Consider the following 12,289-nt stretch of genomic DNA (forward strand, 5'->3'; position numbering starts at 1 on the left):
TGATTATTGTATAACTTTAAGGCACATCATTGAAAAAAAATGGGAGAAAAAGGAAGCAGTCTTTTGTTTCTTTGTTGATTTCAGAAAAGTATTTGACTCAGTTCCTAGAGATAAGCTTTGGCACAGAATGGAGGAACTTGGGGTTCCTAAACATTTGAGAGTAGTTGTGCATAAGCTGTATGAAGAGGTGAAATTCAAAATTAGAACTTCAGCAGGCATTTCTGAAAGTTTTAGAAGCGATATCAGGGTCAAGCAAGGTTGCCCACTATCTCCTACCCTTTTTGGTTTATATATCGACAAGCTTGAGGAGTGGTTAAATTCGCAAGGGGGTGATGGTATCTATTTGGACAAGTTTGTTATAAGGCTTCTTTTGTATGCAGATGACCTTATTGTGATTGCTAAATCGACTTTTGGTTTGCAAGAGCACTTACTATCCCTTGAGCATTTTTGTAAAAGTATGGGGATGCAAGTCAATATCAGCAAAACGAAAGTAGTGGTCTTCTCTAAGAAAAGAAAACATAACTAGCATAAGTTCTACTTTGAAGGCAACATTCTGGAAGAAGTTTCGGATTACAAATACCTCAAAATTGACTTCAACAAAAATCTAAGTTGGAATGGTTGTAGAAAGAAAAGAACTTTGGGGGGTTGGAAAGCATTTTAAGCTTTTCAAAATAGGTGTAGAAAGGCAGAGTTATGGGACTGAAAAACTACTCAAACTCTTTTTGGGCTTCTAGTGATTTGGTGATTCTCTATGGTTGTGAACTATGGGCCAGCAGTACATCCGACATGCAGTGGGGACAAACTGAGAAAATTCAGAAGCGTTTGATTACAAACAAACTTAAGATTAAAAGTGCAATTCCTTATGATATCTTGTTAAGTGAAACAGGGACTGCTCCTATTGAAACAATTGTTATGGTGCGAGTCATAAGGTATTTAAAAAAAAATGAGCAAATGGAAGAGGGTAAATGGCCTAAGGTTGTCTTTAATGATAGATTGTGCAAGAGCAAAAAAACATGGATGCAACAAAATAACAAATGGTTTAGTAAATGGGGTATTGGCTTGAATGTGTGTCCCATAAACAGCGAAGAGATAAAAGCTTTTGTTATGGAAAAGTTCCACAAGCATACTTAGGATAGGGAGCCAAGAAGAAAGAAAAATTACTATATTGAAGTGTTTAATCCCACTAATAGTCATCAACCAAAAGCATACATAGAGGCCAATATCTCTTGAAGAGCCAAAATTCTTATTGCTCAGTTAGGGACTAATTCTCATCAACTCCGTTGTGAAACAGGGCGCTGAAAAAAGCCAAAGGAAGTGTGGGAGGAAAGAGTATGCATTTTTTATTCTTTCGGAAAAGTGGAAACAGAAAAACATTTCATTTTAGAATGTGAGGCCTTCAAAGACAACAGGAAAAGTTATGCAAATATGCTAGCAGCTAGCTCTTGGAATAATCTATTTAACGAGGGGTTTGTCGAGAAGCTGGGAGCATTTATTTTGAAGCTTCACAGAAAAAGGGCTGAATACATCAAGCAGATGAAGAAGCAATATGTTCCATAGGCTATCTTTAACCTCATAGACATTAAAAATAATTTCTCTCTTCTTCTTTCTTTCTTTCAGCAACTACCCTAAGGATATGCTCACTCTAATCCAATCACGAAAGAATATTTGCCCATCATGAATATTAATAATGTTGACCTCCTTAATATGTATCATCTTCACTCACTATGATAACAATGTTAACTGTGAAACGGGGACTGATACTGTTACCCGTTTCCTAAAGATAGCAAAAAAGTGCCTGATTTTGAAAAGGGGTGATGCAAAACACACACGTTTTTTTTAGAGCATAGTTTTTGGCACTTTAATTTTTTTTATATACATTGCATTTTAGAATGGTAAATGATTTTCATGCTGATTTAAAAACGTAGTAATTCTGCATCAAACTTTTTTTTTAAAAGACCTATTTTTTTACTTTAAATTTTCTAATGTATGAAATATAAATAATTATTTTGTAAATTTAATAATTTTTGAAGTGGTCGTTTTCTTCATATTTTCTTGTTTTTATTTTAATTTTAATTTTTTTGTAGTGAGGTTTTATTGTTTTGCATTTTTAAATTAGAAGGTCGATATTTTGAATTTTTGATATTCTACATATTTATACATCCTTAATTAATTTTTCAATCCACATGAAATAATTGTTTCTAAAAAACAATATTTTTTAACAGTGGACATAAAAATAACTATTTTTATCATAAATATAACTAAAAAACTACACGTTTTGATAATTTTTTGTTAGAATTGACATGTCAAAATCACAATTTTTATACGAAAATTTTAACTAAAAATGGTTAAATAATAGTTTTTTTTATGAATTTCATGTCAAAAAAATAATAATAATCACTTTTTCTTTCAAAAAATAATGATTAACTTAAAAATTAATGCGAAAATCACATATTACAAATATTGAATGCATAATAGTATCAGTTCCCGTAATCAGAATCGAATAACCACTGTCCGATTGCTCATGGGGGTCGCTATCTGATTCTCGGAATCGGATAGCCACCCCCACGGGCGGCCAAGCAGTGGCCATCTGATTCTGAGAATCAGATAGCCACCGCCCGACCACCCCCACGAGTGGTTGGGCGGTGGCTATCCGATTCCGAGAATCAAATAACCACCGCCCAGCCCCCCGTGGGGGTGGTCGGGTGGTGGCTATCTGATTGCGGTGGCTATCTGATTGCAGTGGCTATCCGATTCCGAGAATCGGATAGCCACCCCCATGGGCAACCGGGCGATGGCTATTCGATTCCGAGAATTGGGTAGCCACCCCAACAAGTATCCGGGCGATGGCTATTCGATTCCGAGAATCGGATAGCCACCCCCACAGGCGGCCGAGCAGTGGCTATCCGACTCTGAGAATCAGATAACCACCCCCACCGGTGGGCAGACAATGCCTATCCGATTCTCGAAATCGGATAACCACCCCCTGACCGCCCTTGAGGTGGATATCTGATTCTCAGAGTCGGATAGCCACTGCTCGGCCGCCCCCACCGGCGGCGAAGCGGTGGCTATCCGATTCTGAGAATCAGATAACCACCACCCGGCCACCCCCACAGGTAGCGGAGTGGTCGCTATCCGATTCTGAGAATCTGATAGCCACCGCCCAACTGCCCGTGGGGGTGGCAGGGAAGTGGTTATTCAATTCTCGGAATCAAATAGCCACTGCCCGACCACCTGTGGGGGCGGTGGCCGATAAAATTGTTTTTTTAAATAAAAAATAAATTTTGTTAAATATGTTTATTGTATTTAATATATATATATATATATATATATATATATAATGTTTTTTTAATTTTATTATTATTTTAGGGTTTTTGTTTTTTAGGGTTTTTTTGAAAATGTTTTTCATCTTAATTTTTGTAGTTTAAAAAAAAAAAAATCGTTTTTTCTGTTATTTTTCTATTTTTCTTAATCTAGTTTGTTTTTAATTTTATTTTTATTTTTAGTTTTTCTTAATGCCTTTTTTAAATTTCCTTCTTTTTTTTTTCAAATTTTTTAATGGTTTACCACATTATTAAAATGTTATTTTTTTGAAAATATGTTTTTCTTGTTATTTATTTCTTTAAATTTTTTTAATTTTTTAATTCTTATATTTTATAGGTTTTTTTTTTACATTTTTATGATTGATTTTTTCCTTTTTAATTTTATGTTTTGTTTTTAATATATATTTTTATTTACGTTTTGGTGTTTTTTTAACTTTTTTTGTGTTTTTTTCATTGTTTTTATTTTTGATTTTATGTTTTCATTATTTTTTTGAAATTTTAATGTTTTTGTCATAACAAAATCTTTTACACCATTATTTCAAAATGTTGAAAATTTACCCACACAACAAAAAAAAAAGTGTTATTCGAGCGTCAACACTTTTCGTTTTGAGGGTGTTTTTTGCACAATTGTTGCACATAAAAACTCGGTTTTACTGACATTTTTTTAAAATGTTGAAAATTAACCCTAAAAAAAATCCATCATTCCATTATTAGAACTTTTCATTTTCAGGTTGGTTTTTGCATAAAAAAATTCGTTCTCATTGCCATTTTTAAAACATGTTTAAAATTGACCCTAAAAAAAAAACCATCATTCTAGTATACACACTTTTCGTTTTTAGCACTGCTTTTCATTTTTTTTCGAGGTTTTTGGGGCAGAGTTCTCATTTTGAGTTTATAGTTCCCGTTTCAAAGTTTACATTGTTTGATGTTCGAATACTTTACATAGTAGGAAGAAATTGAGATCAATAGTATAAATGGATGAGCACATTCCTTAATATATAGTATCCTCCTTCACTCTCATATTCGAAATACTTCAGACAATACGAAGGTTTCATATTCGAATACTTCAGATAGTAGGAAGGAATTGAAATCAATGATACACTCATCAATGTAACTAGAATTCAAATTCTTGGTAATTGGTTTCTTCTTATCCCATAGGAAGATAGGTCTTCATATGAAACCCATCTTTACCTTTCCACCTTTTGGGAAAGGGTTAAGCAAAGAATTTTAAATATACCAGCCTCTAGATCCATTTAATTATGGATCTATCATGGGCTCAGAAGGATCAAATTCCTTGAAGTGGAACACTTTCCTCGAATTCTATAATCCAAAAAGAAGGTTTGCATGTCGAGGGATTTGATCCCTTATAGGGTATGATAGATCCGAAAATGGATCTTGGCTAGTATTAGATTTAATAACAATATAATATGAATATTAATCTTGTTGAATTATGTAACTAGGTTCGATCTTCATAATGACGTGTGTAATCATGACTTTATGTAATTGATGTAAAGAAGAAAAGTAAAATTATTTCGTAATGCTTGAGTCATGGGTTTTATGTTCAAGGAATTTTATTTTATAAATGAAGCTCCCATTGTTAGGTTTGTTCATCAAGTCATAAAGTCTGTTGAGTCAATGTCAAGTATTTAAAACTCATTTGTGCATGTTACACACTGTAAAAAGAGAATTTATTTGAGTCACAAACCCTCCAATACCTTGTCACAAGAACTACCTCATGTCCACCTTCAAAAGAAGATGAAAATCATTCTAGAAAAGCATGTCGGTCTATCCAATGGCACAAGTTGACCTATTTGACATGAACAAATCACTATATATAGAAGTGCTCGACCTCACTTTAAGGACAAACTCTCAAGCATCTGAAATACATCAAGAAGTGCGAGAAAAGGAGAAATAGGAGCCTATCATCTAGCGAACAAAGAAGGAGAAGAAACCGAAGTATTTTGGCACTGTTCTTGGGTCATTTTTCTCGCACGTGTGACAAGGGTTAGGGTTTCTGCAGTAGGGTTACACCAACCTTTGAAGAAGCCAAGAGGAAGGTCACTAAACCAACATTCTTGCTAGTTGAGGTCACAAGGAGAAGCTCTCAAGTCAAGCGAAGAAGGAAAACACTATCAAGATCTATAATTCATCCCACACGTGTGAACTTGCAGAAGTTTTAGGCAACTAAGAATTGCAGCACTATGGAGGAGGGCCAAAATTTCAGAATAGCCAAAATTTGCAGTGTTAGAAGTCAATTTGACTAGAGTTGACTTGGACAAGAAGAAGAAGCAGTAAAGAAGGGCCTTGTGACTTGGTCTTGGACAGGTTGATATGTCAAGGGTCTTGGTCTTGGTATTCGTCAATTGAAGTTTCTATAAGAAGAAAAATTTGTTTGGGTTTTCCTCTCAAGTTGGAGAGGTTTCAGCCCCGGCTGATTGCCTACATTTTGTGTCTCTTGTATCATGCTTATTTATGTTTTGGTAGTTGTTTGATGATAGAAAACATTAACATTAATCAAGAGAAAGAAGAAGCCAATTAAAGACTAAGAAAAGTTGAATCACTAGAAGAGAAATCACCTAATCCCCATGCCCTAGATTTCTCAACATGGTATCAGAGCTAAGGTAACAATTCAAGAAAGGGCAGTTCAATAAGAGACACTCAAGCTCTCAAAGATCAAGGTTCTAGAAGGATATCAAGGGCATCAAATAATCAAGAAGATCTCCATGGCAATTTGAATACAAAGGGTACTTCATCATCTTGAAGGAAGTGTCAAAACCTTAGATCGGTTAGAGAAGAAGTCCACAATTAAAGCATTCTTAGGATCCTCGCTCAAATCATCATCACAAGGAAGGAGACCTCAAAAGACCCTAACTCTACTTGAATTGAAGAAATCATCAAATCAAAGCATCTTGAAATATACTCATCCAAGGGAAGCAAGAAATTACCTGCATACGAATTCTAAAACACATAAAATAAACAATGCGAGAGCATAACACATAAAACACATATACATAGAGATTTACCCTGGATCCCAAAACCGGGACTACCAGCTTGATTTTTCATTATATTCCTTTCAATGTTACAATACATATTTATACATGCCGAAGCATCCAATACCATGGACCGAAAACCATAGATAGGTTCGCCCAACTTAATAGGGTCCAAAAAAAAAATTACGGGGCATTGCCCCGGACCCCGTAGAGGGGGGCTACCCGTCCCTCCCCCTTAAACCCCCTCTGTGACCCCCTCGCTGTGCAATCAGCACAACGAAGGGGGGGCTCTTCCCCCCTCTAACCCCCCGGTTCACTACGTAGGTTAGTCGTGGAAAGAATATAACACAACCCAACATTCTCCCATTTTTTGTTTTATTTCCACAGGGGGCCACAGGAGAGCTTAGTCATTTTTCCAGCCCTGAAACGCCCATTGTTTCTCTACACCAGGAGAACTTCTCAAAGCTCACATATTTTGTCAATGCATCTGCAGTATTCTTCAAAGTGTCCACCTTTACCAGCAACACCTTTTTGTCTTCTATCATATCCCTCACAAAGTGATATTAAACATCAATGTGCTCTGTCTTTGAATGATAAGCAGGGTTCTTTGCCAAGAAAATTGCATTTTGGCTGTCACAGTCTATCCTTATAGCTCCCTCTACTAAACCCATACTTGAACACAATCTTTGCAACCAAACTGCTTCCTTGCTTGCATGAGTGGCTGCCATGTATTTTGCCTATGTAGTTGATAGTGCCACTACAGATTGTTTCTTACTCATCCAACTGACTGCACCTCCAAATAGGTTAAACACATACCCACTTGTAGATCTTCTCTGATCCAAATCTCCAGCTCAGTCTGCATCAACAAAGCCACGAATATCCAAAACTATGTCCAATCCTGGTCTTCCTTGATAGCACTAACCATAATCTCTAGTGCCACGCAAATACCTGAAAACCAGCTTTACTGTTGTCCAATGTTCCTTCCCTGGTTTTGACATAAACGTACTCAATACTCCCACTGCATGTGCAATGTCTGGTCTAGTACAGACCATTGCATACATCAGGCTACCGACTGCACTTGCATATGGAACACGGGATATATCATCTTCCTCTTCTTGTGTCTTGGGACATTGTTCAGCAAAGAACTTTACACTTACAGGAATAGGAACCTTCACCGATTTACTATCTTCATATTAAACCTCTGCAATATTGTCTGGACATACTTCCTCTGGTTTAACCAGAGCTTCCTCTTTGCCCGATCTCTTTTAATTTCCATGCCCAAAATATAGTTTGCAGCACCAAGATTTTTCATGTTGAATTTGGAGGACAATTAGATCTTCAAATCCTAGATAATTTATTTGTCATTTCCAACCAGCAACATATCATCCACATACAAGACCAGATAAACAACACAGTCACCAATTAATTTAAAATACACACAGTGATTTGCTTTACTTCTGGTGAAGCCAAGTCCCCGTATATCAAATCTCTGATACCACATCCTTGGTGACTGTTTTAACCCATACAGAGACTTCTTTAACTTGCATACCAGTTCTTTCTTACCCTTCACCGCAAAGCTTTCAGGTTGCTTCATGTAGATCTCCTCTTCCAGATCCCCGTGAAGAAATGTTGTCTTCACATCCATCTATTCTACCTCAAAATCAAAAGCAACAGCAACAGATAAAAGTAATCTAATAGAAGTTACCTTGGCAATAGGAGAAAAAATATCACCAAAATCAATTCTCGGCATCTGGGAATAACCTTTTGCTACCAACCGAGCTTTGTATTTCTCCACCTTTCCTTCTGCATTTGTCTTCTTCTTGAACACCCATTTGCTGCCAATGGGCTTCCTTCCAGCTGGCAACTCCACCAGATCCCAAGCCTCATTTTTGTTCAAAGATGCCATTTCATCAACCATGGCCTCTTTCCAGAGTTTTCCATCCTCTAAATCTACTGCTTCCTTCACAGTTCTAGGATCATCATCAGTAATAGATAAAGCAAAATTTGAACAAAAAGCAGATGGACTATACCTTTCTGGTTGCCTTCTTTTTCGAACTGATCTTCTCACACCCAGAGTTTGTGGCTCTTCATCTTCTGATTCATCTTCTGTTGTAGAGTCTGATTCTTCCTCCTTTAGCTCAAACTCTATCTTCTCAGGTTCCTTTGGTTGGACTTCATGTTTAATAACATCTTTCACCTCTTTGAACACCACATCTTGGCTGTACACAACCTTCCTTGTTGCTGGGTTCCAAAGCTTATAACACTTTAAACCATCATTATTCTCAATAAAGATGCACTTTTCAGATTTACTATCCAACTTGGTTCGTTTCTCCTTTGGAACATGTACATATGCATCACATCCAAATACCCTCAGATGTGAAAGAGAGGGTTTCTTACCAGTCCATACCTCTTGTGGAGTTTTATCCTCCAATGCTGATGAAGATGATCGGTTGACCAGGTAACATGCTGTCTCCACTGCCTCTGCCCAAAATTCTTGTCTTAACTCGGCACCACTGAGCATGCTTTTTGCCCTTTCCATCAACGTCTTGTTCATTCTTTCTGCAACTCCATTTTGCTGAGGTGTATATGGAGTAGTCTTCTGTCGTGCTACACCACACTTTTTACGGAATTCTTCAAATTCCTTACTGCAAAACTCTCCACCGTTATCTGTCCTCAGCACCTTTATCTTCCTCTTTGTCTAGTTTTCCACCAGAGCCTTAAATTCTTTAAATTTGTCAAAGACTTTAGATTTCTTCTTAAGGAAATATATCCATGTATTCCTTGAGAAGTCATCTATAAATGATACATAGTACACAGACTTAACCAGTGATGGAATCTTCACAGATCCAAACACATCACTGTGCACACGCTCTAATATCTGTTTCACCCTCTTACCACCAGAGGGGAAACTCACCCAATTCTGCTTCCCATATACACAATTTTCACAGAAATCAAAATCCAGAGAGCTATTACTCATACCTTCTACCATACCTTTACCATGAAGTATTCGAAGGCCCTTCTCTCCAATATGTCCAAGCCTTTGATGCCACAACATGGTATTCTCTCCAGAGACCACTAGATTTTCTGCTCCACTTTCAAGAACCATAGAACTGTTGCACCTATCAACAACAGTGCTACCTTGCAGCTTGTACAGAGTTCCAATCCAAACTCCACACATCAATACCAATGCTCCTCGAACTATCTTGCAGATATCCTTCTCAAACACTGTTTTTACACCTGCATCATCCAACTTGCTTACAGAAATCAAATTTCTGGCCAATGCAAGAATACGCAGAACACCTGGAAGGTGTTTTAACCCTTCCACCTTGCAACTTCAACTTTACTTTTCGGCGACCAACGATTCTAGCCTTCCTATCAGCCCCTAAGATGACATCACCACCATCGTATTTCTCATACTCGCAGAACCACTCTCTATGGGGAGTGAAGTGAAAGGATGCACTTGAGTCAATCAACCATGCCTCATGATCTACATATGTACTTGAAGAAACCAAGTACACATCCCCACCTTCATCTGAGATGGTTTTTGCCTCTGTAGAATGAGCATCATCAGATCTCTTTCCTTTATCAGGGGCTTTAGATTTACAATCCCTTTTGTAATGCCCTTCCTTTCTACATTTGTTTTCCTGGAGATTTAGATCTCCCTCTAGATTTATATCTCCCACTCGATGACTTATTTTTGTTTCTGTTCTGGGACCGTCCTCGTACAGACAAGGCATCACTATTCTGGCTCTCCATATTTTTCCGTCTCATCTCCTTCGTCAGCAAGGATGAGACTATTTCATCAAACTGCAAGGTAGTTGCATTTCTACCTATTGCAATAACCAGACTATCCCACGAATCTGGTAGAGAACACAACAAACTGATGCACTTATCTTCATCTGAAATTTTAATATCAACAGATGCTAACTGACTTACCACAGTGTTAAATGCATTCAGATGCCCTGTCACCGAGTCTCCATCTTTCATCCTCGGATTATACAGCTTTTTCCGCAGGAACAGTGTATTCACCAGAGACTTAGATTGGTACAAAGTCCCTAACTTGTCCCACAAAGCCTTCGCCATAGCTTCCCCTAATACATTCAGCAATATTGAATCTGAGACACACAATCGTATTGTGCTCTTTGCCTTCCAATCCAACTTCTTTCATTCTTCATCGGACACTCTCGTTGGTTTAGTACCCGGATCTACCATGATCCACTGATCTTTATCCACCAACAGATCCTCCATCTTGAGTTTCCACAACTCAAAACTCTAACCATTAAATTTCTCAATCTCTATCTTTCCACTTCTCGCCATCTTCTTTCACCACCAGAATTGATCTCACAGATCCCCCACTAAACAGGGTCTACCACAGGCCCGAGCGAAAACCCCTCAGTAACAAAGGCGTCCCCTTGAAGCCAAAACAGCTCTGATACCAAATGGAGGTTTTAACCCAGTACATAAATTACTTGCATACGAATTCTAAAACACATAAAACAAACAATGCGAGAGCATAACACATAAAACACATATACACAGAGATTTTCCCCTGGATCCCAAAACCGGGACTACCAGTTTGATTTTTCATTATATTCCTTTCAATGTTACAATACATATTTATACATGCCGAAGCATCCAATACCATGGACCGAAAACCATAGGTAGGTTCACCCAACCTAATATAGGGTTCCAAAAAAAAAAAATCTCGGGGCGCTGCCCTGGACCCCATAGAGGGGGGCTACCCGCCACCCTCAAACCCCCCCGTTGCGCAATCGACGCAATGAAAGGGGGGCTCTGCCCCCCCTCTAACCCCCCGGTTCACTACGTAGGTTAGTCGTGGAAAGAATATAGCACAACCCAACAAGCAAGAAGAAAGGAGTTGTTGGCATCATCAAAGGACTCAAGGTGATATCTTTATCGTTGGAGTCAAGGATCACTTTTGAAGAAAACTATCTTCATCAAGGAGAAGTTTTCTAATATCTATATCATCATCAAATTCAAGGAGGCGGCAAGTTGAAGAAGCATCTTCACAAGTAAGTATATTTATGTCTTCATTTGAATCTGTTAAAATGTCTTTTGCAAGGAAAGCAACAAGTTGGTTGGGGCTTCAAATTTTCTTGCATGGAAGAAAAGGACATCTGAATCTCATAGAAAATGAGTCATGGAACATGAGTCATGGAACATGTTAAGTGTTCAATCATCAAACCTCCAAAAGAAGATGCTCAAGCACTTGCAACATATATGAAAGGGGAAATAAGGGCTCAAAGGATTCTCATAGATTCCATCAAGGATCCCCTCATTCCATATGGATATAAACTTCAAACTTCAAAAGAAATATATGACACATTGGTAGAGTTGTTTTTTGTAGTGCACATTGGTAGAGTTGTTTTTTGTAAGCACTACAGGTGAAGTAATCTCATGAAGACAAAAACTCTACAAGCTAAGGATATCAAAAGAAGAAGGAATAGCCTCATATTTTATGAGTATATCTGAAATAAGGAACCAACTTCAAGATATGGGAAAAATAATGTCTGACAAATAAATGGCTACCATAGTACTACATGCACTACCAGAAGAATGGGATAACTTTACATCAAGCATTTATGGGAAGAAGGAAGCTACTCCATTTAAGAATCTACGGTCACTGTGCAACATTGAAGAAACAAGGTTGAAGGCAAAAACTGATGTACGATCAAATGAGCAAAATCAACCATACGCTACAATGACAATAAAAAAAAGAAAAATTTGGTCCTCAGAAAAAGAAGAATATGGCTAAGGTTCAATGCTACGGATGTCAAGAATATGGGCATTACAAGAGAGATTATCTTAAGCTCAAGAAGGACAATAACAAAAGGGGAAGAGAAGAATCTAATATCACCGAAAAAGTGGAGGAAGTTGAAAAGAAGAAATCCAAGAAAGAGGAAGTAAAAGATCTCTATTATGATTGAGATAGTCTTCCTAACCTAGTTCTTTTTAGGT

Source organism: Pinus tabuliformis, chromosome 3_1 (genome assembly GCF_031772625.1).
Source record: "Pinus tabuliformis cultivar Carrire ecotype Pingquan chromosome 3_1, CPIR1, whole genome shotgun sequence".
Lineage (NCBI taxonomy): Eukaryota > Viridiplantae > Streptophyta > Pinopsida > Pinales > Pinaceae > Pinus > Pinus tabuliformis.